General features: G+C 36.5%; 1 long non-coding RNA gene across 7 annotated transcripts in view; it reads right to left on the reverse strand.

Moving 5' to 3' along the window:
- Positions 1–508: 508 nt before the first annotated feature.
- The window catches only part of LOC127501581 (uncharacterized), a 36,042-nt gene continuing 11,019 nt past the window's right edge, over positions 509–25,531 (reverse strand). Inside the window, exons 2-8 of one of the 7 annotated variants that reach the window (XR_007926646.1) lie at positions 21,991–22,027; positions 21,363–21,408; positions 19,897–20,026; positions 12,931–13,016; positions 10,744–10,781; positions 5,250–5,383; positions 509–1,346 (exon numbers count right to left, since the gene is read on the reverse strand). This is a non-coding gene — a long non-coding RNA (uncharacterized LOC127501581). Of the gene's footprint in view, positions 1,347–2,561; positions 5,384–10,326; positions 10,659–10,743; positions 10,782–12,930; positions 13,017–19,896; positions 20,027–21,362; positions 21,409–21,990; positions 22,028–25,531 lie in introns of those variants that run through there. The other 6 variants (XR_007926640.1, XR_007926644.1, XR_007926641.1 and 3 more) reach the window with 6 other exon arrangements.

The raw sequence follows: 25,531 nt of genomic DNA on the forward strand, positions 1-25,531 counted from the left end.
TTCTCACTGTTAACTAACTATTAACTATGACTTTTGCCTCAATAAACTCCAAATTACTGCTTATTAATAGTTAATAATGTAGTTATTACGTTTAGGCCGGTATTAAGGGATGTTGAATATGGTCATGCAGAATAAGGCAATCTTTATCAGTACTAATATCCTAGTAATATGTATGCTAATAAACAACTAGTTAATAGTGAGAATTGGACCCTAAACTAAAGTGTTTCTATGAATTTAATTAGAAGCTACCTAGGATAATGTGTCAGTCAAATCATAATATTCATGGTAAGATCAGACTCAAGATGTTGCGTGTGTCACGTGTTTACATCGAGTTTGCACTGATGTCATCATATACAGCTGTGTTCCCAAGGACCTCACCTGTGACCTTTGAAGACATCACAGGTTAAGGGTCTCAGGGACACAGACGTACACTGGTTCAAATTCAAAGTATTCAGATGAACTCAAAAGTGAGGCTGAAATTCCCGCTCTGGGTCCGTTTGAATGTAGCATTACTTAAAGGTTAATTAAAAGAATCTCAGCAAAGTTTTTCCACAATTTGCATGTAATAGACTAAGATTTTATTGTACAGAAATAATTTTATTGTTCAGAAATAATTAAGACGACAGATTTGAGACAGCTTTTCATTATTTTTATTATTTACTTTATTATTATTTTTTTATTTAAAAAAATTAATATAGTTTACCACACCTTATGCTATACTGGAAAAAAAAAGAAGAAAAAAAATAATATATATAATATATATATATATATATATATAATTTGGGGTCTGTAAGCAGACGTTTTTTTTTTAAATGCCTTCAATTGATCAAAAGTAACAGTAAAGACATTTATAAAAGACATTTAAAAAAAAGTTTTAAAAAAAAATGTATTACGGTTTCCACAAAAATATGAAGCAGCACAACTGTTTTCAGCATTGATAATAATAATAAATGTTTCTTGAGTATCAAATCAGCATATTAGATTGATTTCTGAAGGATCATGTGACACTGAAGACTGTAATGATTCTGAAAATTCAGCTTTACCAACACAGAAATAAATTACATTTTAAAATATAGTAAAATAGAAAACAGTTATTTAAAATTGTAATAATATTCACAATTTTTGATCAAATAAATGCAGCCTTGGTGAGTATAAGAGACAAACATGATTAAATCTTACCGACCCCAAACTTTTGAATGGTATTATATAACAACTGATTTTGGATGAGGACACTTCTTTACCGTCCTACGTACCTTTGTCAGATTTGCCAAAAGAAAAATTAAACGCATCAATGACGGTTTCTTCTCCAAATCGAGTGACGTCTCTGGATGTCCGGAGGCTGCGACCTGTGGCAAACAGAAGTTTTAACACATTTAACTCATTTTAACCCTCAGGAATTGACAGCAACTGCCTAATGAACACTAAAATTAAGGCTTAGCATATCTGCTTCAGCACCATAAATGAGTGCGCAGTTTTTTCTGTCCGGCCCCCTGGTGGCAGACACCGAACACGACGCTTGAACCGGATGAACCCAAAGACAGATATGCACTGCCAGCAAACTGTCTCTACCCTCTCTCTGGCTGCCCTCCTTTTCTGCGAAGCCACAAACACAGAGGCATCGGTGTGTACATGAGCGACACACACATAAGTTGATACATCTACAAACATGTGATGCATATCACAAACCGCCCGGCCTTTGTGCGCTAGATCGTACGACAAAGGTGGCGCGTTGCGGTTCCAAGATGTATAGAAAGCATGCGGTACCAGAAAACAGCAAACGCTGCTCTCTCTTCCTCCATCTCTCTCAGTCTCGTAGTGCCCCAGTTTTAAAGCTCTTTCGAAAGAAGAGTGGAGGGGGAAACAGCAGACAAAAAGGCAGATTTGGAAAGGCATGCAGGGAAAAACAACAGTTTGCAGGGTTATAAGGTAACGACAAATGTTTAAAAAGCCGAACATAGAAGTTGAAATCTTCTGCAGTCTTTTGTTCACTATTCCTGCTCGTCCCAACCTAATTTATTGCTAAACACACGCTCACGGACATGCACGGTACGCCTCGTATGTTATACACTTAAAGAGTTGTCACGAAATCCGCTATAGGGTCTCCCGAGCGCGATCCGACATTCGCTTCCTTAGAGCCGTACGATAAACTAGTTTCCTCCATCACTGTTTGACTTCTATCTCCCCACGGTCCCCCTGCGCTCTCCTCTCTTCTTCTCCCTCCTAGCGTGGCGTTGATGCTGTGACACTCGTGGCGATCATGAGATAGGTGCGCTGTGAGCAGCCCACCATTATCTGATGCCGTCCCCTCTTCTCTTTCCCTTCTCTCTGTTTCTCCCTCCCTTCCTCTCATTACTCCTTCCTCCCGCCCGACAGAAACCATGTCTAATCCCCCAGCATCATAAATCAGTGTCACCTAAACACTAACGCACCCAACCAGCGTGTGCCGTGGACGTTCAGACCTAGTGCTGCTCCCTGTCGTCACTGTCCCTGCCTCCGCGTCTCGCTCCGCTTCCTCTAACCAACACCCCCCCCCCCACACACACCCACCCTTTCTTCTCCTCCACTCCTGCGTTTTGTCCATAGAATATCAGCCGTTCTCTCTCTCTTTCTCCCCCCCACAGCAATGTCTGGCACTCGAACGCAAGAACAGTCATAACACCTTGTGATTGATCTCAAGGCTTGGAAGGGTGTCTTTGTGTGTGAAATGGAACAGATGAAACAATACGGGATAGATGGGGAGATTGTGAGTTAAAGATCATTTCAGAGATGGAGAGAAAGAGAGAGATTCCTTTTCCAGACAACAAAAGCTCTGAGGTGATTACCCTGCAGTAATGAAAAGTGTCACCAGCCATCATGCTGCATTATACTAAACTCCTTCCTTTGACACAAAGATCTGATCTAATGACAGGTTGGAATAACTCAATTAAGCCTGTTTGAGGAAACTCTGTGCATACATGTGAGGTTATACGGTTTCAGTTCAGACTCTATGTAATATGATACATGTGTATGAGCTAGTAGGTTACATAATAATCTAAAGACGTATACTTAGTGTTTAATAATATACACTGGGGGCTGAAAATCTGAGACCACACTGGACATATGGGATTTAAATCTGAAAATAAGTAGGACATTTATTTTTTTATTTTAAAATAAGGATGATAAAATAAAAAGACAAGTTATGACCTAAAATGATTGTGTACTATTTCTAGGTCATTAAGCAAACGTTGATCATGTGACTCCTTTTTACAAAAAATTGTCTTTTTATCATGTATAATATTAATAATAAAAGGAAACAATAAAAGTCTCAAATTAAAAGGAAGTAAAAATGAAAGAAAATGAATAATATTTAAAACAATAATAATACACTTTCAGCTATGCATGTAAATAAAATTAATTGTTCTGTGTAAAATATATTATTATTATTATTAATATACGAGATAGATTTTCTGTATATGAATAGATTATAAGTCTATAATACCTTGAGAAAGCTATATGTTGATTCCGATTCATCTCAAGGGCAAATGCTCAGCTGGCGTAGGATTCCCGGAAGTATGCGAGGCTGCCATCTTTGTTTTTTATGGACACCAAGTTCCAGAAACACTTGGCAGCAGAAAATCTACAGCAATATAAACTTGTGATTTATATGTTACTCGGTAAATTTTTACTTGGACAATTTTGGCATAATACACAGTTACTTGTGAATAGCTAGGTTCCATCCACCTATTTTTATGTGCATTTTGGGAAATAGCATAAAAAAAAAAAAAAAAATGTTGGATGGAAACACCAAGATGCGCATAAATTCTAAAAATGCGCATAAAAATGTATGCGCTCAATTGAGGCGGATATATTTTTTATCCGATAAGAAGACATGCCCATAAACTACGATGGATACATATTTACCAAATAAATCGCTCGATGTGCAACAACAACAACAAAAAAAAAATCATGTGACTTTGCCTCCACAGAGGATGTGATTGGATAACTGGACTAACGAGCTGACCAATATCATGGCACAGCATCTCAGATGTTGGCTTCAGTGTTGCCAAGTCCACGGTTTTCCCGTTTTTTTTTTTTTTTACTTTTACACTTTGTTGCAGTGGGTTGTTTTTCATGTCCGTGTGTTGAAGCGACCCCAAATAACATGATATTTAGACTCTGGAATGCAACTTTTTTCAGGGGAACCTCGCCAAATACGCAGATTTACCCCCCAGAATGCGATTTTTACTGTGGGACCCCCCACGAAACGCGATTGGGCTAGTATTGGGCTAGTTTTGAGTAGCAAATGGGTGGGTTTTGTTGTGAAAACCTGGCAACCATGGTTGGCTTGGTCATTCTGAAATGCCTGAGTCAATGTCTGTCATCAAAATGATTTGGTATAATGACCTCCCAGAAAAATCTCTCATGATTGCGTTCACAAATATCAGGCATCCGAACACAAGACATGGCAGCGTTTATTGCATTTCGTCTGTTTCATGAGCAACTTCCTAGGAAGTGAAGATTTTGTTCTCTTGAACACATGGGATGGAAACGCTGCTTTATTTGCAAAAGTTTATGCGACATTCCAATTTTGCACATAAGATAAAAATTTGCAACTTCGGATGGAAACATAGCTAATGGCGTCAATGCTTTTTGTACCCAGATGGTATAGTTACAACATCTACCAGCAGGGGTTAACTAGGTGGCACTAAGCAGTCAATTCATCACCACTCTGGTTTCACCATAAATACACAGCGAGTATATAATCTCCAGGATCTGAATACCAACATCCTGTGCACGATACATATTCATGATCCACATTGTGAATTCACCAAACACACGCTGATGATGGAGCCGAATAAACAAACAAACAAAGAAGTTATACAACCAATCATGGCAGTATATTGAAAAGGGAAACAAACAATTAGACAGATTAATCAAACGATAATGAGCCAAAACACCAGAGACCGACAAAGTGTTTGGGGAAAATCAAGTGAGCAAGAATAAGGTGACGTGATTATGACAGAAATCTTGATGTGCTTTTATACTGAAAAAATGGATGGGGATCAAGTTGACGGCTTTCAAAATTTCAATGCAGTAGCTTGCATTATGATGCAAGATGTGTAGAAAAAAACGTCCCTTGAGACACCTGTTCTAGCATGCAATCAAATTAATGCATAAAGATCTATGGTGCATTTGTTTACGCTACTCAAATCATTCTCATTATATGATCAAACATTACAAACATTTTCCATTAAATCATAGTTTCTTACATGGGAGGGCTTTTATTTGTGCAGGTTTTTTCCATTTCTTTGTTCTCGTGTCAGTCTCGATGCAGTCTCTCCTGAGTACGATTCCTATGTTTCTCGAAATGTGGTGCTGAACGTCTTGGTGTGTGTTTATGTGTCTGGAAAAGAACAACGACAGGCACAGATTGCTGATATGTGCTCTTTTTATCTCTTAGAGGAGAAGGGCAACGCAATGCGGATCCTGGCAGACCGTGTGAGCGGCCAGACAGTCAGCGGGACAGACAGAGGAGGAGGAGACTGTAATCATTCATAAGAGTGCTGGAGAGATGATTGAGGGGCTAATTGCGAACACACACTGACCACACAACTTAAAACCCATCCTAATATCCTGCTATTATTATAATGCATGTGCTTGAGAAGAAAAGAACAGCTGTTAGCACCTGAAAACACACTAAAATGAGCTAATTTGAAGATTATGGGTAATGGAAAATGAATAATGAAGTGCTGCCTGGTTCTGTCCAAAATACTCTCAGTATTGAGGAAAAACGAGGAGAATGAGAGCCACGGCAGTGCTATTTCTCCATGTATTGAACCATAAATACCCGTGCGAATTGAGTCATTTATTTCAATGACAAATTATTTATTCCTCTTCCAGTTTAGTTAGCTATTGTGTGCTTATCTTTTCAACAACTTTTTTATTGCTCGATCTCATAATGGAAGGGTACGTTTACACGACAACGATGTACTAAAAATGGAAATGTTTTTTCTTTGTACAGATGACAATGTTATCAAAACTATCTGTTCACACGGATCCACGCAAACAACTAAAAACACTGTATTGCACATGCCAGACAAGTAGTTGGCGATGTCACTTTGTAAAGAAAGGCTATGCGCATGCGCAAATAGGAATTCATTTACAGAGCACTCGCATGCCAATTCACCTTATTTTTACAGTTTACTGCACTTTGATATTCTTCTCGTTATTTCCCTATAGCCGCTAATAAATTGGAAGTCTCGCACATTCACAGAAAACATCTTATTAACGCGTTGAAAAATTAGGTGGATAGACTAAACACGTAATACGCATGTGCATGCCGTTGTAGTGACAAATTGGGTTTGACCCGTTTTTGATGGAGGACTCGATTTGTCATGACACCGTCACCGTTTTCACAGATTCACGTTTTTGCAGTTTACACGGCTATGATGAAGGTATCGTTTTCAAAAACTTCTACTTTGAATTTAGCTTTCAAAAGTTTGCATTTTCAGGCCATTTACGTCATGTAAATGAACTGCCAAAACGCATAAAAAGTTTTACTTTTTAGTTGTAAACGATGTCGTGTAAACAGCCCCTAATTCGTAATGTACAAGAGACTGAACGTGATTCATTAAGCTTCAGAGCGTTATGAATCTTTTGTGTCGAATCATGATTCGAATCGCGTGTCAAACCACCAAACTGCTGAAATCAAGTGACTTTGGCACTCCGAACCACTGATTCAACACAAAAGATTCATAACGCTCCGAAGCTTCATGAAGCAGTGTTTTGAAATCGGCCATCATTATATAATTTGTTATTTTGTTTTTTTGGCGCACTAAAGATATTCTCGTCGCTTTATAATATTAATATTGAACCACTGTACTCACATGAACTGATTTAAATATGTTTTTTGTACATTAATGGATCTTGAGAGAGGAAATGTCATTGCTGGCTATGCAGGCCTCACTGAGCCATCGGATTTCAACAAAAATATCTTAATTTGCTTTCCGAAGATTAACGAAGGTCTTATGAGTGTGGAACGGCATGAGGGTGAGTAATAAATGACATTATTTTTGGGTGAACTAACCCTTTAAGAAAGCATCTGATCATACAAATATGGATGTTTGCACAAGCTCTGCAATTCACTGGCATCATGTTGACATATAGGTATTTAAAAATATTATGTTATGATAGTTTGATTATAAAGTATAGCTAGGCCTATTTGAGACTTCAGACTATATAGATCTGGTTATGTGAGACTATAGTTTGAATCAATTTGTTTTCTTTGCACGACACTGACATTAAAGTTTGTCATTATCCTAAACATAAGTATTCGTTTCATGTGTCACAGAACAGAAAAGAGGCTTTTGGGATCGTGCGTGTCACATCCTTTAGATTTTTCCAGCAAAAACGACCCGAGTGCTTCACATAAAAATCAGCCTATACAGTCAGGGACAGTGATGTAAAGTGAGTAAATATAATTAGTTACTGTACTTAAGTATCTTTTTGGCTACTTTGTAGTTGTACTGAGTATCAAAGATATTAGCAACTTTTACTCTCTACTTGCCTACATTTTTGAACAAGTAAATGTACTTTTTACTACACTACATTTTGCATGGCACCTAACTTTTTCTGCAGCAGTTTGTTTCTGCTATAAAGAAGTGATACTGCCATCTACAGGGCATTGAAGGTATTATATCTTGTGCGTTTTGCCTTTACTCAAAATGCGAAGGCATTAGCAGGTAGTTTGCTGAATCGCAGGGGTTTGATTTAGGAGATGAGGTCAGGACTGCAGCTGGTGATGAGGCCGAAATCAGCACATCCAGTGCACGAAGACTGACTATTTCATTTTACTTAGCATTATTTTATTTATCTGCTATATTGAAGAGACCTTTTCAAGGATATTGATTTACTTATGGCCTTTTTGAGCATGTGAGCTTAACTGAGACTTGAGAGTTTGTAGACATTCAAGACGCTGTTATGTCGACCTTGATTTTTGCAATATTGAGTTGTTCAGTTTTATTATGGTTTAGAAAATAAACATAATTTCTCATCTTACAAATCAACTGTTTCTTATTTTCACTGGCATGTCTCTCAGGTGTTAAGGACAAGTGCATCTTTGAAACTGGAATTTAAAAGGCTTTCTCAATTCAGTTCTTAATGTTGAACATTTATGCACCTGGTTTTATCCAAAGTGACTTAAATTGCATTCAAGGTATATTTTATCAGTTCATGCATTCCCTGGGAATCAAACCCAATAGTGTTGCTAGCAGCACCATCCTCTATACTGTTTGAGCTATAGATTGAACAATCCTAAGTACACAAAACATGTATAATTGTCATGTCAATCTGTTTTCTCCACCTTTTTGTTTTTAATGAGGAATTTACTAGACTTCATGGATTTGTTGGAGCCCTCTTGTGGATGAGGGCATTTGGGCGCTCACCCAAACTGTCCATATGGTAGATAGGGGTGACTAACAGCCTGTTAATGAGCGCAACAAACACTGAAACTACAAAAACAACAACAATGAAAGTGCTGCTGTGCTGATTCACACCATATGTTTGGTTTTGTTTTCAACCTTGCAGCTCAATTTAAAGGTAAAAACAATTGAAATGCTTGTCTATATGCAGCTGATGGTCATTCATACTCACCTCGACGTAATGGTGACGCCGCAGGGAAAGCTAGAAGGTTGTACAGTTAACTCCAGGCTGATTATGATGCAAAACCATACAACCAACTACCTCAGCCTGCAGCGCACTGACTCGTGGTTCGATTTCTACATATTCTCACAGTCAGGTGTCAATATATTTCATGTGTAATGTCTTCCCCTACTGGACAACTTATGTAAAGCAACACATCATCCACTTTTGAAAAATGGTATTACTGATATGCACAAGTACTTCCCAAAGATATTGATGCTAGCATTATTTTTTTCTCTCTCATTCAGAAACAGACACAACAATGTATATAAGTATTCAGACCCCCTTAAATTTTTCACTCTTTGTTATATTGCAGCCATTTGCTAAAATCATTTTTCAGTTTTTCGTTTTTAATAAATCTGCAAAAATGTCAACAATTCTGTGTTTTTCTGTCAATATGGGGTGCTGTGTGTATATTAATGAGGAAAAAAAATGAACTTAAATGATTTTAGCAAATGGCTGCAATATAACAAAGAGTGAAAAATTTAAGGGGGTCTGAATACTTTCCGTACCCACTGTAAATAGATATATATATATATATATATATATATATATATATATATATAATATTAACATTATTAAAATGTAAATCAATAAACGAGCAAATAAAAATATTTAAGATAAGGTTAAGCCTCTAAACCTTTTTCTGCTGTCTGATTGGCTTAAAGGGTTAGTTCACCCAAAAATGTAAATTCTGTCATTATTTACTCACCATCATGATCCAAACGCACCATTCAAACCCATAAGACTTTCATTCATTTTTGAAACACAAATTAAGATATTTTTAATGAAACCTGAGAGATTTCTGTCCTTCCATTAAAGTCCACACAACCAAAACTTAGATGGTTCGAAAAGTTCATAAAGACATAGTACAAAATAAACCATATTTAATTTAGTCCAAGTCTTCTGAAGAAGCACGATTGCTTACCAAATTTGATAAACGGAAGATCAAATGTACTTTGTTGATGTGCAAAAACCAACAAGGTTTATTCTTGTTTGTCAAGCAAGTACAAATGAGCTTGTGTTAACCATATTTGATCTATGTTCCCTGATCAATGTTTATATGCAAAAAAAAAGCCTAAATCAAACCTGTCCATCATACAAAAATTTATTGTTTCCCTTCAGAAGACTTGGAATAAACTTTTCAATTTCCTTTCCGATCTCTGTATGGCCTTTTTGAATGGATTTTGAAAAGATCAATAAAAATACTGGTTTCATTAAAAATATCTTAATTTGTCTTTTGAAGATGAATGAAAGTCTTATGTGTTTGGAATGACATGAGGGTCAGTAATTGATTGCAGAATTTTCAACTACCCCCTTTAAGAAGTGCACTATGGGAATGTATTCTTTTATTATGCCCAAATCTTTATTCTTTTCATAGCGGCCACAGCCTTGATGTCTGGAAAACCTACATTTCAATGGCATGTCATGAATTGGTGTTTTTGTGAATCTGTCGAGGGACAGGATTGATTTCTTGACTATTATTTGCTATTTATTTAATAACAATGTTGTTTTTACAATTCAACTTCTTACATTCATTCCATGTGTGAGATGAATCCTCGAATGAAGCTGAATGCAAGAGCAAATCAAACTATGGAGATAAAAGAGCAGGAACAGGTGTTTGAAATACAATTTAAGAGACTGACATGAAGTTTTTCATTTAATAAAATATGAAATAGTATGGATCAAGCCATCATGAATAGGGCTGTTGTTCAAAGGTCTTATTGCATTACCGAAAACAACTGAAAAGAAAGACAGATTTGGGGTGTTTGAAGTACTTGGAAATTGTACATGCTTAGCGAGGTGACTTCAATCAATTTCATATGCAGTTCAAACAAGAAAAAGGCCCTTCATCTGTTTCGTTTTGAACTTCTGTGTGTCTGAAATCCTGAAAAATGAATCCAGCCTGTGGATCAGTCTATTTTTGCTTGTCTCTAGAAAGAAGATTCTCTCATTTGTTACCTCAAAAGTTAGTTTATCTGCAAAGAATAACCAGATACTTGGCATCAGCCTTGAATTAAAAAAAAAAAAATAGAATGCATTCAAAAGTCATTATTTACTCACCCACATGTGGTTCCAAACGCTCATGGATGATATTCATTCTGCGCAAAACAAAAGGAGAAATATTTTAAGTTTCACATACAATTATTTAATGCGCACTATATTCCAGTTGACAATAGTGTATTTTATATCACTTTAATGAAAATACATAGTAATAAAAAGTACAATAAAAGTTCAATAAAAAGGTTAATATACAAAACAAGATTGAATGATTTGTTTGTGCATCAAACTGATGCGGTTCTTGAGTTCAAATCACTCAATGATCCGTTCGCATCAGTTAACAGCTCACCAGAGGGAAAAACCAGAGGGAAAAATGATCAGATTATTGTAGATTTTTTTGTGTGAACCATCCCTTTAACAAGAAACGGTTAACATTCACACTGTTCCCAGACAACTGCAGACACATATGTTGGAGAGCTCTGTTCCTCTGACAATGACAGAGATCTCCAGGGTGAGACGTGAATGCGGTCCAAACATTAACTGAGCGGTCTATTCAGCTCCTTTCTCATTCTCTGTCCTTTTCACAGTCAAACGCATTCATTTTCCTGACGCAAACTAAACTACAAACCTAACAGTTGACAACTTGGCCTATGGATTTGTGCCTTCTGCTTTTAATGTTGCTGTTGTTTAGGTCACTTTTGCGGTTTAATATCCTTTAAGACTTTTGTCCTTCTCTTTCTGGCTCGGCTCCACCCTATCTTCCTCCCTCTTTCTTTTTCTTTCTCTCACTGCCACATTCACAGTCCAATCACGTGCGAATGCGGCACGGTGGTGCCAGTGCCAGCTTTTTGCCAACCTGAATGTGTGTGTATGTGTGTTTGCCAGCACGAATCACTTGTTATGATCTTAATTATCAGACCACACAGCAATGAAGCTGGCACAAATATTTGGAAGTTTTGAAGTGTTTTCATTTTGAGTTTTAAATTTCAAAATGTCGATATTAAAAAAGATCAGATTTAGTTTGAATTTTTTGATAAAAAGTGGAATTAAAAAGGATTATTTTTGATTTTTGTATATATAAACACAATGTGAAAAAGATTTAAAGTTTATCACATACATTTAAGTTCAATTTAGGGCCAGTTAACAGAAGTCTTTCTCATTCCCTCCATCTATCTCTCTTTTACTCACTCTTTCTTTTCATTTTCTTATTTCAATCACTTCCATCTACTCTCCACCTTATCCAAACCCCTCTCTCTCTCCATAAGCCTGAGTGTCTGTCTGCCGATACCTTATTCAAAAAGCCAGGGAATGGCAGGTTGCTATGGGAACTCGCTGCTTGGCAACTTGCTGGTTTGGCGACGTGCCCATCGGTTGCCAGGGCAGTGTTGTCAGTGGCAGCAAAGTGCTGTGCCAGCTGTGTGCGTCTGGATGTGTATCTATAATGTGTTCATTTTATTTGTCTATATCTGTAAATTATATGTACTGAGTAAATATGCATTTAACAACGGTTTTGCTGTGATTAAAAATAACGCAGAAAAAAATATTCATAACTAGCGAGAATGTCAGGTCAAAAGTGGTAGCGCTCTATGTCTTTGTCCATAAAAAGACAGAGCAGCATGCAATGAATCTCAAGAAACCATGTCAAAAACACGTGCACAGTTCATATTTAACAAATAACAATCAACAGAAAAACTAGGAAATGTTATTTTTCATATAGAATTGTAAGCATATGATTGTGATTATCTGTAGATTTTCTTGCACAACAACACTATTTTCATAAAAATTACTGTAAAAAAAAATCACTTTCTCATCATGTAGATTTTTTTTTTTAACTTCAATTGTAAAGAATTTATACATCAAGGTAGTATTTGTGGTACAGCCTTTAATTTATGCAATACAAATATTTGTATTACAGCACAGTATAAAAAGCATCACTATCAAGAATATGAAGAATTAAAAAAAAAAAGTCAAACATCCAAAGAATTTGGGAGAAGGGTGGCTTAATTTAATGAAAATATGAACAAAAATTAGGTTTTGTTTTCTTTATGCAAAATATAATTTGTTTCCCCTCTGATTTTAAGGTGAAATATGTCTATGTTTTCGCAGGATTTATCTCTCAAACATTTAAATCGTTAGTTCTAAACATTAAAGAAACCTGAAATGTTTGAAATTCCCTTCAGTCACAATGTATGACAGAGAGATCAAGATATAAAAGCAAAGAAAGACAAAGATGGTAATTTTCATTATTACCGTGCATGCTGAAATTCTTTCTGTCATTCCAGTCTTGGAGAATGAATAACAATGATGATATTCCAAACTGCAGTTCCACAGCATTCCTGCCATCAGAAAAGACATTAAATATTGATAAATATCTGTATAAAAAGATTTACATGATAGGGGCTTGGCTGCAATTTTTATTTTTATTTTTTTACACAAAGTATTTGTCATCCATCCATCCATCTGTAACCATGGGGCCGTAACCATGACTTGAACATTGGGGGGGGGACCAATTTTTTTTATAAATCATAAATAAGCAGAACAGTGAAGAAAATTCTAGGTCTAATTCTATTTGAGAAATAATCATTTTGAACTATTTTCAAATAATATTTGCACTAATTTGCATTAAAAAATATGCACACATGTAACGTTGCTTAATATGTCGCAAAAGTAAAACGTTTCTAGTCTTGTCACACTCTGTTAGGAATTACATTAATCACGTTTTCAATTCAAAACGGCCATATTTGAGAAAAAAAATCAAGTCGTTTGCATCACTGGATGTTACCGTCGGTCGTTCAACATTTCTATCGTGAAACAGTTGACATAAAATCACTTTCAATTGACCCTTCGCAAAGACCCGCCCCCTTTGCTTTGTCCGACAAGCCATGGCGCTGTCACGCCACACAGAGTGAAAAATACATCGCGGAGCAAAGAGGACATTGACAACACGTCGACAGACAAGACAGAACAGGTTATTTATGATATTAAACAAAGCCCCAGCTTTCAAATTGTGTAATTTTTTAAGAAATTCGAACAATAAAACCCGTTTTGTGGCTCTTTAATGTGTCGTGACAGATTGCTGTAGCGCCTCAGCTTAAGCGGCTCGTGAACCGATCATCTCTTCCTACTAGTTAATTTATAGCATCAAATAAACATGAATAAACATGAAAAGGAATGTTGTTTCAAACGTGGAAAGACGTAAGTACACACCATTTTTCAAGTTAAAGTCCACCGAGGTTAATCTTCTAACTTCTGACTGCTTTGTCGGACAAAATGGCGGATTCGACGTTATGATTGGTTAGATCGCTTGTCAATCAAACTCCCGGCGAAGGGTCAATTGTACACTGACGCTACGCGCTGGAATTCATGCGCTGCTTCTGTGAACAGTAAACCCCGCCTACTTTGATTTGATTGGCCATCTCAATCATTTTGACATTGTCGAGCGTTGTAGATGGTGACCACCATCAAACAAACCAAATGTGGGACGATTAATAAGTTTGTGTGGGACATGTTACCAACACTAAAACATAACCTGAAGCTGTATCTAACTTAATAAAAACATTTGTATTCTGCCTTTCAGCTGATAAAAATACTTTGTTCTTTAGTCCCTTCCAGAAAACACCATTACATCACAATGTAACATAACATGTCTTTATTTTACATTTCATTTAAATTCAACATCAACAGGATGTAAAAAACGGCTGTTGTATTTGTGTAAGGCGGGATGTTACTTCTGTCGAAGCGCTGTTAAATATAGGTGAAAAACTACGCAGCAAAAAGAATAAATAAAATGCTTTCTTAAAAAAGCAAAAGAACGCATGCACGTTTTCTTAATATGATAATTAAAAACCAACAGACTGATGAAAATGCGGGACATTTTCTCAATATGCGACGTGCGGGACAAGAGGTGAAAATGCTGTTCGGTACAACGCAAAGCGGGACGGGTGGTCACCCTAGTTGTAGACTGCTGAGGCAGCCCAGACTAAAATATAACTGTTAAACCTTACAACATACAGAGCAGTGCAAGAATTTCAGGACAGTTTGGCCATTTCTGATTATTTGGGGGGGACTTGTCCCGCTCAGTGTATATGGTGGCACTGGTTCCTTATAGTTACTACTGCTACCATGGTTACTACTGCTATCTATGTTCATCAACAGTGGATGTTAAATGCAGCAGGATATTATCAGCGTACACTGTCAGGTAACATTTCCATCGTATATAAGTGCTCCTCAACTAATGTAGAGAGGCATAATCGGCAAGCAGAAATGTGAACGGAGGTCCACGTGTTGATGAAAAAGACTTTAGGTTAAGAGCCGCACTTATAGTGAATTAATAAAAAATGTCTATATGCCACACAAACACTATCCATTCTTACACTGAACAATACAAGCAAATTAATTCAGACTAGGAATGGTAGAAAGAATGCAGATGACATTACCAATAAAAAATCTTGGCTAAAACACCACAAAAATAAGAAAAATACCAAATGAATATCTGTAATTCAATTCTATTTATTTGCAAAGCACATTTCACAATGCATACAGAATGCATTCAAAGCAGCTTTACCAAGAATAGCCCCACAGTGAGCAAGCTAAAGGTCACAGTGACAAGGAAAAACTCTTTAAGGTGTTCAAGATGTATGTAGAGAAAAGGCAATGTACAGAAGAGGAATTTGGAGCATTTTCATACCTTGAAAATATACCAAACTCTTTAAAGCACGATTGAAAAGAATCAATGTGATGAGTGATGTGATGTGTTGAAAGGTTATGACCAGTTTTTACATACGAAAGAATATTTTTATGACATTCATGTGAAAGAATAAAGCTATTGCATTATACCTATTATAACTTCATCTATAAACCTGAATATTCTGTTAATTAATTTTAACAGATTCATGTTGAACAGCGATTTCTCCTTACAGTTCTTTGAGCCTCAAGTAATTGCATCATGGTACTTTTATGTACATCATGGTACTAAATACCATATTGATGTATTATGCTATTTAGATGGTAATCCAAAGTACTTCAACATTTCCATGGCATTTGAAGTATGAAAATTACAAAAATCCATTTTAAGATTAAATGTGACCCTGGACCACAAAACCAGTCATAAGTAGCACGGGGATATTTGTAGCAATAGCCAACAATACATTGTATGGGTCAAAATTATCGATTTTATTTTTATGCCAAAAATCATTAGGATATTAAGTAAAGATCATGTTTCATGAAGATATTTTGTAAATTTCCTACCGTAAATATATCAAAAATGTATTTTTGTGAGTGGATATACATTGAAAAGGACTTAATTTGGACAACTTTAAAGGCGATTTTCTCAATATTTTGATTTTTTGCACCCTCAGATTCCAGATTTTCAAATAGTTGTATCTCGGACAAATATTGTTCAACCATACATCAATGGAAAGCTTATTTATTCCGAATTTCAGAATTTTGTGGTCCAGGTTCACAAATACTGTAGCCTACATTGTATAAAAAAAATAAAAAAAAATAAAAAAATATTTTTTTGAAGATGTAAATAATCTGTTACTGCCATTTCTTTGTAATTAATTGTGAAATTTACTAGCAATTTCTGAGTAAAAATAGTTTCTATACCTTTTTTTTTACTGTACTGCAACTATTATAACTGCATCTATCAACCTGAATATTATATTCATTAATTTATTAAACAATTTAAAAAAAATGAAATCTAAAGTAACATTTTACTTCAGGTTTCTTCTTATATTTTTCTTGAAGAAAACATCCCTGACACATGCACATAAACACTCTCAAAACCCCATTCTATTTCTATAATACTCACAAATGATACAAAAAAACTTCCTTTCAATAACACTGAGCATTTTTCTTATAAAAGAGGCTCTTCAGAGGTTTTCAAGGGACTGCAGCTTTAATTGTGTCACCAGTCAGGTCCTCCTCAAATCTTTCCTTCAGGACAGTGATCAATATCTCCAGTCTACATCATTACATAGTCTGATGGAGGGACCTGCTGCAAGTGTGTTTTTAAACCCTTTCTAAATAGTGCTGATTTTTAAGGTGAAAAAGTATGTTTAAGGATGACTGTGAATAATAATAAAAATCTTTCATGATTGTTTTTGTATTTGAGCGTAAGTGACGCACTAAAGAAGTGAGTGGTTTATGGCGTGAGTCTGTTTGAGTGTGTGTTGGCAGGCAGTGGTCAGAGCAGTCTGTGTGTCCTTGTGTTTGCACAATGCGGCAGAGGGCGGAGAACTAAATCAATAAGAAACAAATGAATTCAGATCAATATTGAGTCGAGTGATGGATAAAAGGGGGTGAAGGAGAGAAAGACTGACAGAGGGAGAGAGAAAACGAGAGAGAGGGGGAAACATACAAAGAGCATCTTAGACTTACTAATGCACTTGAACCTTTAGAGTAGAATTTTTTGGTGCTATGAGTTTTATTCATTTTAAAAGTTTGCTTTATTTATGGGCTGAAAGATTTCATATAAATGGCTACCTAAATTTGTAATTTTGGTAATACTAATGCGCCAAATGTTGGTAAAGGAGATGCCAAGATCTGTGCTTGTTATTTTCTTTGGTCTCACCCTTAAAAGAATTCACCATGGTAACCATATTTTCCATAAAATTCCCTAGTAACTACAGTCATCATTAGTACTATAAAGCATATTCATAAAAAAAAAAAAACAAGTACTGTGACAGTACCATGTGATCAGATGATAATATCATGGTACTTTGATCTGACAGTACAGAATTGTCAAATACATATTCAAATACTATGGCATTCAGGGTGTGTTCACACTTGTAGATCGGTTCTCTTGGTTCTTTTGGTCTGGACCAAAAAAGAAAATGATAGTGCCAAAAATATTGTCCTAACCCTATCCTTACCCCTAAACCTAACCCAACTCAACCCATAAGTTATCCCTAAAATCAGAGGGAATTTATAGGTGAATAACACATATCTAGAAGCACCTAACCTTGAGTGTAAGCCTAAATTTGACATCAACTGTAAACTTGTCCCTCAAATCTGAATGGTTGATTGGAATGTTGTTCCAGGATCAACGAAGATGTTGATCCAGCATGTTGCACTTGGTGAAATCACATTCACCATGTGGGTCCAACTCAAGAAGAGTTTATAAAATGTTTAAAGGAAGTAAAAAAAAAAAAGTCAAAACAGCACCAGGAATTTCTCCATTACACACAAATGAAGATCTGCTGCAAGGAGACGGCGGTTCTGACGCCTGTACCGAACTGCAATGGGCAACGCCACTCCTATGACGAGTAAAAACAGGTATGCTTAAGCATTCTGTCCTATTTAGGGTCGCATCTTGTGACATCACATCCTCTTTTTGGTTCGTTTTGATGTCTTGGTCCGTGTTGTGTTCATATTTTAGTCAACCCACACCCACTCAAAAGGTGGGTCTCGGTCCACTTATTTGGTGCACGCCAATGTTCAGATGGCAGCGTTTACACTTGTTTAAAGTGCTCAGCTAACGTATGCACTTTTATTGATATAGTTAATGATACAGTTCCCACACATGCACTGCAATAATTTAGAAATGTACAAATCGGTTTGTTGATGGATATACACTTACAGTTGCAACATCTCATAATATACGACAAATTGAGTAGCGTATCACTGAGAAACGTCCTGCTTAAGTCGTCCTTGCGTTGGCGGTTCTGGTTGAATAACTAGTTCTTCCAATGTTTCATCATCAGACTCGCGCTCGAATTTGTATGGTAAAATTGACGCCATCGTTACTGTCTTTACAGTGTGTACAATCAAAAGCCTTCGGAGCTGAAGTTTAGTTATGGTAATAGGCATTTTGTTTCCGACACGCCCTGTAAACGGTAGACTAATCACAACAGACTGGGCCATCAGGCCAATCAGAGCAAAGTAGGCTCGCGGAAAGGAGAGGTTTAGAGAGACTGAATCTTTCGGGTGAGTGGTTTGAGAATCATTGAAAAATGCGGTGATGTGCAATGTATATTATAAGAAAAAAAAGGGTTTATTGACCTTAGATGTATGTAGACCTGTTGTAGGAGACCTCCAAAACAAAACTAAGATAAAAGGCTGACTTTAAATGACCCAACTAACAGAGCAATCGCACCAGAGTTCAGTTGTTTGATGACAGTGGTGGCCAAGTCACTATTGTTTTAGTGACTTTAGTATTTTTCTTAAAGTTGGAAACAGATGCGCTGCTTAATACTTTTGTGAAAACCTTGATACATTTTTTTCCAGGACTCTACAATGAATAGAAAGTTCAAAGAACAGCATTTATTTGAAAAAGAAATCCTTGGTAACAATGTTAAAACTCTACTGTACCTTTTGATCAATTTTCAAAAGGTATTAACTTTGAGTGTACAGTAGTGTATTTAAGAAAACATAAAACCTCAGATTATCTATATTTTAATAAATGCTGAAATCCTTTTAAAACCACGAAGCCCGAATACATACATGCCTCCCTCACTTCCTCTTTTACACCCATCACTTAGCAAAACCACCTCATCTGTTTGAAATCACCACAGACTCTTAAAGATAATTTCAGCCTGGTTCATGTCATAACACAGTCAGCCATAAAACACATATCTATAGGTCTCAATTTAACTTTACGTGAGTCACTTTCCGATGCAATTTCATTGAGGAACATTGTTCACAGCCACGGCAAAGTGCTATATATTTTCCCATGAACTTGGATGGAGAGAATGAATGGATCGCTATAAAAGCCTGGTCACATATCATGCCATAATTTATTTATTTATTTGCTTGCTGCATTAAGTGATACAGCGAGATGTGTGTGTGTGTTTAAGAGGACATTAAAGGAGGGAGGCAGAAACGGATGAAGGGGTGGAAATCTATAGTAATTGAACTATTCTGCAATCAACATTCAGTTAAACGAGTGACTCATGCAGCGAAGGGTGAAAGAGAGAGAGAACAATGCAGGACGAAGACAGAGACAAGGCACATATATAGTGGCAACAGATTCAGTAGAAGCCTGCGTTTTTAAATGTTTTAGAGCCTTGAACCAGAGCCTTGAAGCTTAATTATTATAGTATATGCTATAATAATTATACTTCCATTAATATAGCATATACTTACATTAATTTCTTAGTCTGTGTGTCTTATTTCTATGGCGTTTTCAAGGTTTTGTGTATTAAAGAGATAATTCACCCCTACTATCCCTTTTTTTTTCACCCCAAAATGAAAATTCTGTAATTAATTACTCACCTTCATGTCGTTCCAAACTCGTAAGATATTCATTCATCTTCAGGAACACAAATGAAGATTTTTTTTTTTTGATGAAATCTGACAGCATTCTGTCCCTCCACTGACTGCCTTTGCAACTTGATCTTTGACCCTTCAAAAAGTTCATAAAGAGATTGTCAAATTAATCCATATGAATCGAGCGGTCTAGTCCAAATTTTTATGAACATATTCAGGGCCAGATATTCTAACGGGGCAAATTAGCGTGAGAGTGCAATTCCACAAATGCACCGTTGGGAGCGTGATTTTTGCGTGTGATCTACTGCTGACACGCAAATTAAAGGACACAGGCGCAGTCAAATCATTTACATAATGACCAACGAAATCTAATTAGCTTTGGGTCACAAATAAGCAGAGCTGACGCTCAGGTGCAGCTTGGCAAATGATATGTTCGGATAACGTCTTCCTCTGGCATACCAAAGAAGCAAATACAAGTGGAAAATATTTTCTCCCTTCTACCACACGCTCTCTAGTCACTGCGGTGTCTCCTCCTAGCAGCAACAATTGCAGCCATGTCGTAAAATGGGTTAAGACATGCTTTTTTGGGGGCGTTAAATAATGGCACAAATACCAGTAAATTGACGAGCACAAACATTAGTAAATCACGTTGTGTGTATCATTTAAATACTCTCCTCCCATAAATTTTGCATCTGAAAGGGAAACTCCTACGTAAAAACAACTCAGTCCACGCCTTTTCACCGCTAATTTTGCACTGTGCTTCTTTAGTTAATCCCGACAGTAGTTTTTTAACGCCAAAAGAGGGTTTGCGCTGGCGCAAGCTGTTAGTAAATCTGGCCCTTAGGCTTTTAATTTAGGCATTTACTCACATGTACACATTGATCAATGAACATAAGTAGAAGCTCAACCTAACCTGATCAACACACAAGAACAAACCTCTTCCGGAGGCTCAAACGTACTGCGTAACCAATGAGGTTCATTCTCATGTGTTACGCAGCACATTTGAGCTTCCAGAAGAGGTTTGTTCTTGTTTCATCAAAAAGATTAATTTGTGTTCCGAAGATGAACGAAAGTCTTGCAGGTTTAGAACGAAATGAGGGTGAGTAATTAATGACAGAGTTTTCATTTTGGGGTGAACTAACCCTTTAAGATGGCTGTACTGTTTAATTGTGTGGTAGCAACTTCTCTTTTTCTATTAGAGTGGGCAAGCCAATTTACAGCTATAATGCAGTGCACACTTGACTTTGACACCTGACCCATGTTATCAAGGTGATAATGGAGTGCATAACAACTCATGACTGTATAATCAACATGTTTACATTATACAATTTCCACTTCATCCATCACAAAATCTCTCATAATACAGCCACTAATACTATAGTTGTCCACAGAATAGATCAAATTAATAGATATTCATATTCATAGGTATTCATTAAAAATACCATGGCCATGCACTTTTAAACTTTACTTACTTTCTTATGTAACTGGCATTTCTTCCAGCAGAATAAGAACTGTGATCTGAAAAGAAAATAGGGAGAAAAAATAAAGTGTGATATAAAGACCTGACTCATGTATCAATTTAAGGTCTAATAAATCTGCATTCAAGCCATTCAGCCACAAATCATAAAACAATTTAATTTAAAAACGAAATTGTGAAACTGATCAGTAGCATTACAATCCATGAATCTGAATTAAATACGTTAGGAATAACTAGCCTATTCACACAAACATTTTTGACAGCATTCAGAATAATGGTCAAGATGGATGGATGGATGGATGGATGGAATGACAGAAACATACACACAGATATAAGACCTCTGAAATGTCTTTGTGAGCTCCTCATAGAACTAAAAATATTAAATGGACCCTGACATCTTTAAATATGTTATTTGGCTTAAAAGCTGAGTGTCTTGTCTCTAATGCTTGAATTGAATTTCTATGAGTGTCCCAAAGCTCTCTTGAGGGTCTGTTTAGCCACTCAGATCAATACAACTTCAGAGACGGTTTGGACAGAATGAGTGTGAAAAGTGTGTTGTGTGAAGATGGGTTGTTAAAGGGATAGTTCAGGCAAAAATGAAAATTCTGTCATCATTTACTTACCCTCATGTCATTCCAAACCTGTATGATTTTCTTTCTTCTGCAAAACACAAGAACATATTTAGAAAAAATGCCTCAGTGTTGTTGTTTTGGAACCCAATGGTTTATATATATATATATATATATATATATTCTTTTGTGTTCCACAAATAAAGGAAATCACACAGGTTTGGAATGACATTTGTGTGAGTAAACGATGACAGAATTTGGATTTTTGCCTAAACAATCTCTTTAACAAATTGCAAATGCGTATTACACTAACAAAAAGTGGTAATGAAATGACCACGACTGAACGCCAGATCCCATTTGCACTGTTACACGAAACTGGCCAATCAAATTGCAAGAGACAGATGTGCGGCCCAATTACGGCAGCCCTTTGAGAATGAGAGCTGCAAATCAGACACGACCAACAGTACCAGGCACTCTAATGCACCGATAACAGACACTGTCTCTGTTTCTCTCATGACACACATACACACGTTTGCATGTAGATGAACATACTGAAGTATCTGCATTAAGATGCATGCATACAGAGAACACACACACACACACACACACACTTCAACTCTTTCACACACATACAGTCTCTCTTCTTGTCTCGCTATCGCTCACACCCAACCCCCCAGCACCTCAGGGTTTGAAATTCATGTGCGAAATAAATAGAGAGAGAGACAGACAGAGAGAGAACACATGGGGTAATGCAGGAGGCTGGTAAGGGAAAGAGAGAGGAAAAGGGGGGAGGGGAGAATAGAGCAGGAAGACAGTGACTGTGAGGACAATAGAGGAAAAAAGAAAGTCAAAAACGAAAAAGAAAGCGCAGTATCTAATGAAAGAGAGGGTCTCGTCAACAGTACGACTTTGGCGGGGAATTCTCTGCATCAACCTGGAAACATTCCAACACACACACATAACATGTGGACACATTCCAGCAAGCCGCAGCTATTAACCCTTACACCACAACTGTACTTCCATAATTACTGCTTCTACAAAGAAACATATGTTCAGACAGACCACTGCTACCCCCCACCAGATATTAAGTGCAGTATATTATGCACACTATCAGGCACAGTCACCAGATTCTTCCTACACAGTGAAATGTCATTGCCTCTAACAGTGATATTCTCAATGTCATGACAACTCACATGCAGACAATACCAAATAGCTTTAAAACTCAGACAATAATATCCCAAAGCTGTTCACACAAACACACTTCAACACATCGCCCCAGCATTCAGAATAGGGGTCAAGGTTTTTCAATAACAAATTAATAAACTTTGGGGCCGAATACGCTATATCTACTCCATAAAATTTTGGCAACAGATTACAAGCAATATTATTAATTAAATTCAACAAACAGAATTGAGTTAGAATTAATTAAATTAATTCCTTAAATGTCAACCATTTAAAACGAGTACAATTTAAGTAAAATTTAAACAAAAATATCTGAATAACAGACAGACGTCAAAGATGAATAAAGAACTCTTTAATTTGTATTGTCAACACTGAAGACACCTGATGATAACAAGTAGAATCACTGAAGGAAAGAGAAACACATGAATTAACTGAGGTCTAGATGTCGATGTTTGATTATTGGTCACCATTATGGTGATCAGTGTTTCATTTAGTTGGGCAGTTTGACTCTTTGCTTTTTATGTCAGTTTGTAGTTTTTGCAATGGTGTTTGCAAATTTTAAACATTTTAAATGGTTGACTTTTAAGGAATTATTTTAATTAATTCTAACTAAATTCTTATATGTTGAATTTAATTAATAATATTGCTTGTAATCTGTTGCCACAATTTTATTAAGTAGATAGATCATCTTACTTTTTACAGTGTATTGTCTCTGAAAGAATACATAATTTCACCATTGCATTATGTTAAATTGAGTCAGTTACATTTATTTTAATCATAATCAGTATAAATACATACAAGCCACTCTAACATTAAAATAAATATATATATTTTTTTAATTTTCTGGCAGATGTTTCTTGAAGAAATTACAGAAATTCCTCTTAATGAAAACAACAGCAACAGAAAACATGCTATAAATTAGTTAAGATGCATTTAGTTTTGTATATTTTCATATTTTACATATATAGCCTACAAACATTTATAGGCTATAGACCTTATGTGTTAGAGAAACAAACGCGCCGCCATCTTTAAAATATTGTCTTTGAACTTCCATTTTTGTGGTAGCTCTGTACATTTCTATGGCATCGCTGTCAAAAAATAATTAGCTGGTGAAGTGGATTTACTTGTTGTAGAGTTAATGAAAGTTACAGTGAGCATTGTAATGTTTAAAGCAGATGTCTTAACAAATGTCAGTAGACCGGGAAGATTTTAAAACGAGCAGTTCATTCATAAATACATAAGATCGCTGTGGAAATACAAACCGGAAGACAAAAGACAACGAGCGCAGCGCTGAAAAGGGGCGTGGCTACATAAGGTCTATAACACACGAGAATGAACATTATTGGTTACGCAGCACGTTCGAGCTTCCGCAAGAGGTTTGTTCTTGTGTGTCATTCAGGTTTGGTTGACCTTCTACTTATTTTTGCTGATCAATGTTTACATGCGAGTAAAAGCCTAAATTAAATCTATTCATCATAACAAGCGATCGATTCTCTTCAGAAATTGTGGACTAAACCGCTTGATTCATTTGAGTTAGTTTTACGATTTCTTTATGAACGTTTTGAAGCATCTCATTGCGTAACCGCTACATTCTGTGCCGCTCCGCTGGTATGGTTACAGTTTCATTTTCCACTGTGGGGCTGATAACGGCTGGTCTTTTGAATGTAATATAAAAGCGTCAGTCGTTGCCTTGGTAACGCAACGGTTTACTTATTATATGAGATGTAAATAACGACTGCGTTATGGAGGATAATTAGATATTTCTTTTAATTTTATTATTAATTTGTGTTTACGTCGCTCAAACAGACAGTGAAACTGGTAGCCAGGCATCAGACAAGTGACCAATCCTGTGTGGTGACGTCACTTCACGGATTCTACCAGCACGATTCAGCACGGTTAGACAACCGTGGCGATAATTCCGGGCCGAGCGCGGTTTGTAATCATGCTGTGCCGTACCAGGCTCCAGTGGAAACAAAACTGGAACCGTTCCTTACCATTCTAAGAACCATTCGGGCCGACGGTGGAAAAGCGGCTAAAGTGTTAGTTGCAAAGGCAGTCAATGAAGGGAAATCTGACAGCATTCTGTCATCAAAAAAACCTTAATTTGTGTTCCGAAGATGAACGAACGTCTTACGGGTTTGGAACAACACGAGGGTGAGTAATTAATGACAGAATTTTCATTTTGGGGTGAACTAACCCTTTAAAGGCCGGTGAGCCACTAGTACTGGAGAGTGAAGCAGCAAAAAAGCTAATATGTAAATCAGGCTGAGGGTATTTAATAAAATAATTGCTGATTCCAGCTCCAAACTTTCACTGCAATAATATTTTAGCCTATAAACTAAAGGTATAAAAGTATCAAACTGTGTTTTTCTCTGGTTGTAAAACAGATTGTAAAACAGATCTATAGTGTCAA

The sequence above is a fragment of the Ctenopharyngodon idella genome, chromosome 19, assembly GCF_019924925.1.
Source record: "Ctenopharyngodon idella isolate HZGC_01 chromosome 19, HZGC01, whole genome shotgun sequence".
NCBI lineage: Eukaryota > Metazoa > Chordata > Actinopteri > Cypriniformes > Xenocyprididae > Ctenopharyngodon > Ctenopharyngodon idella.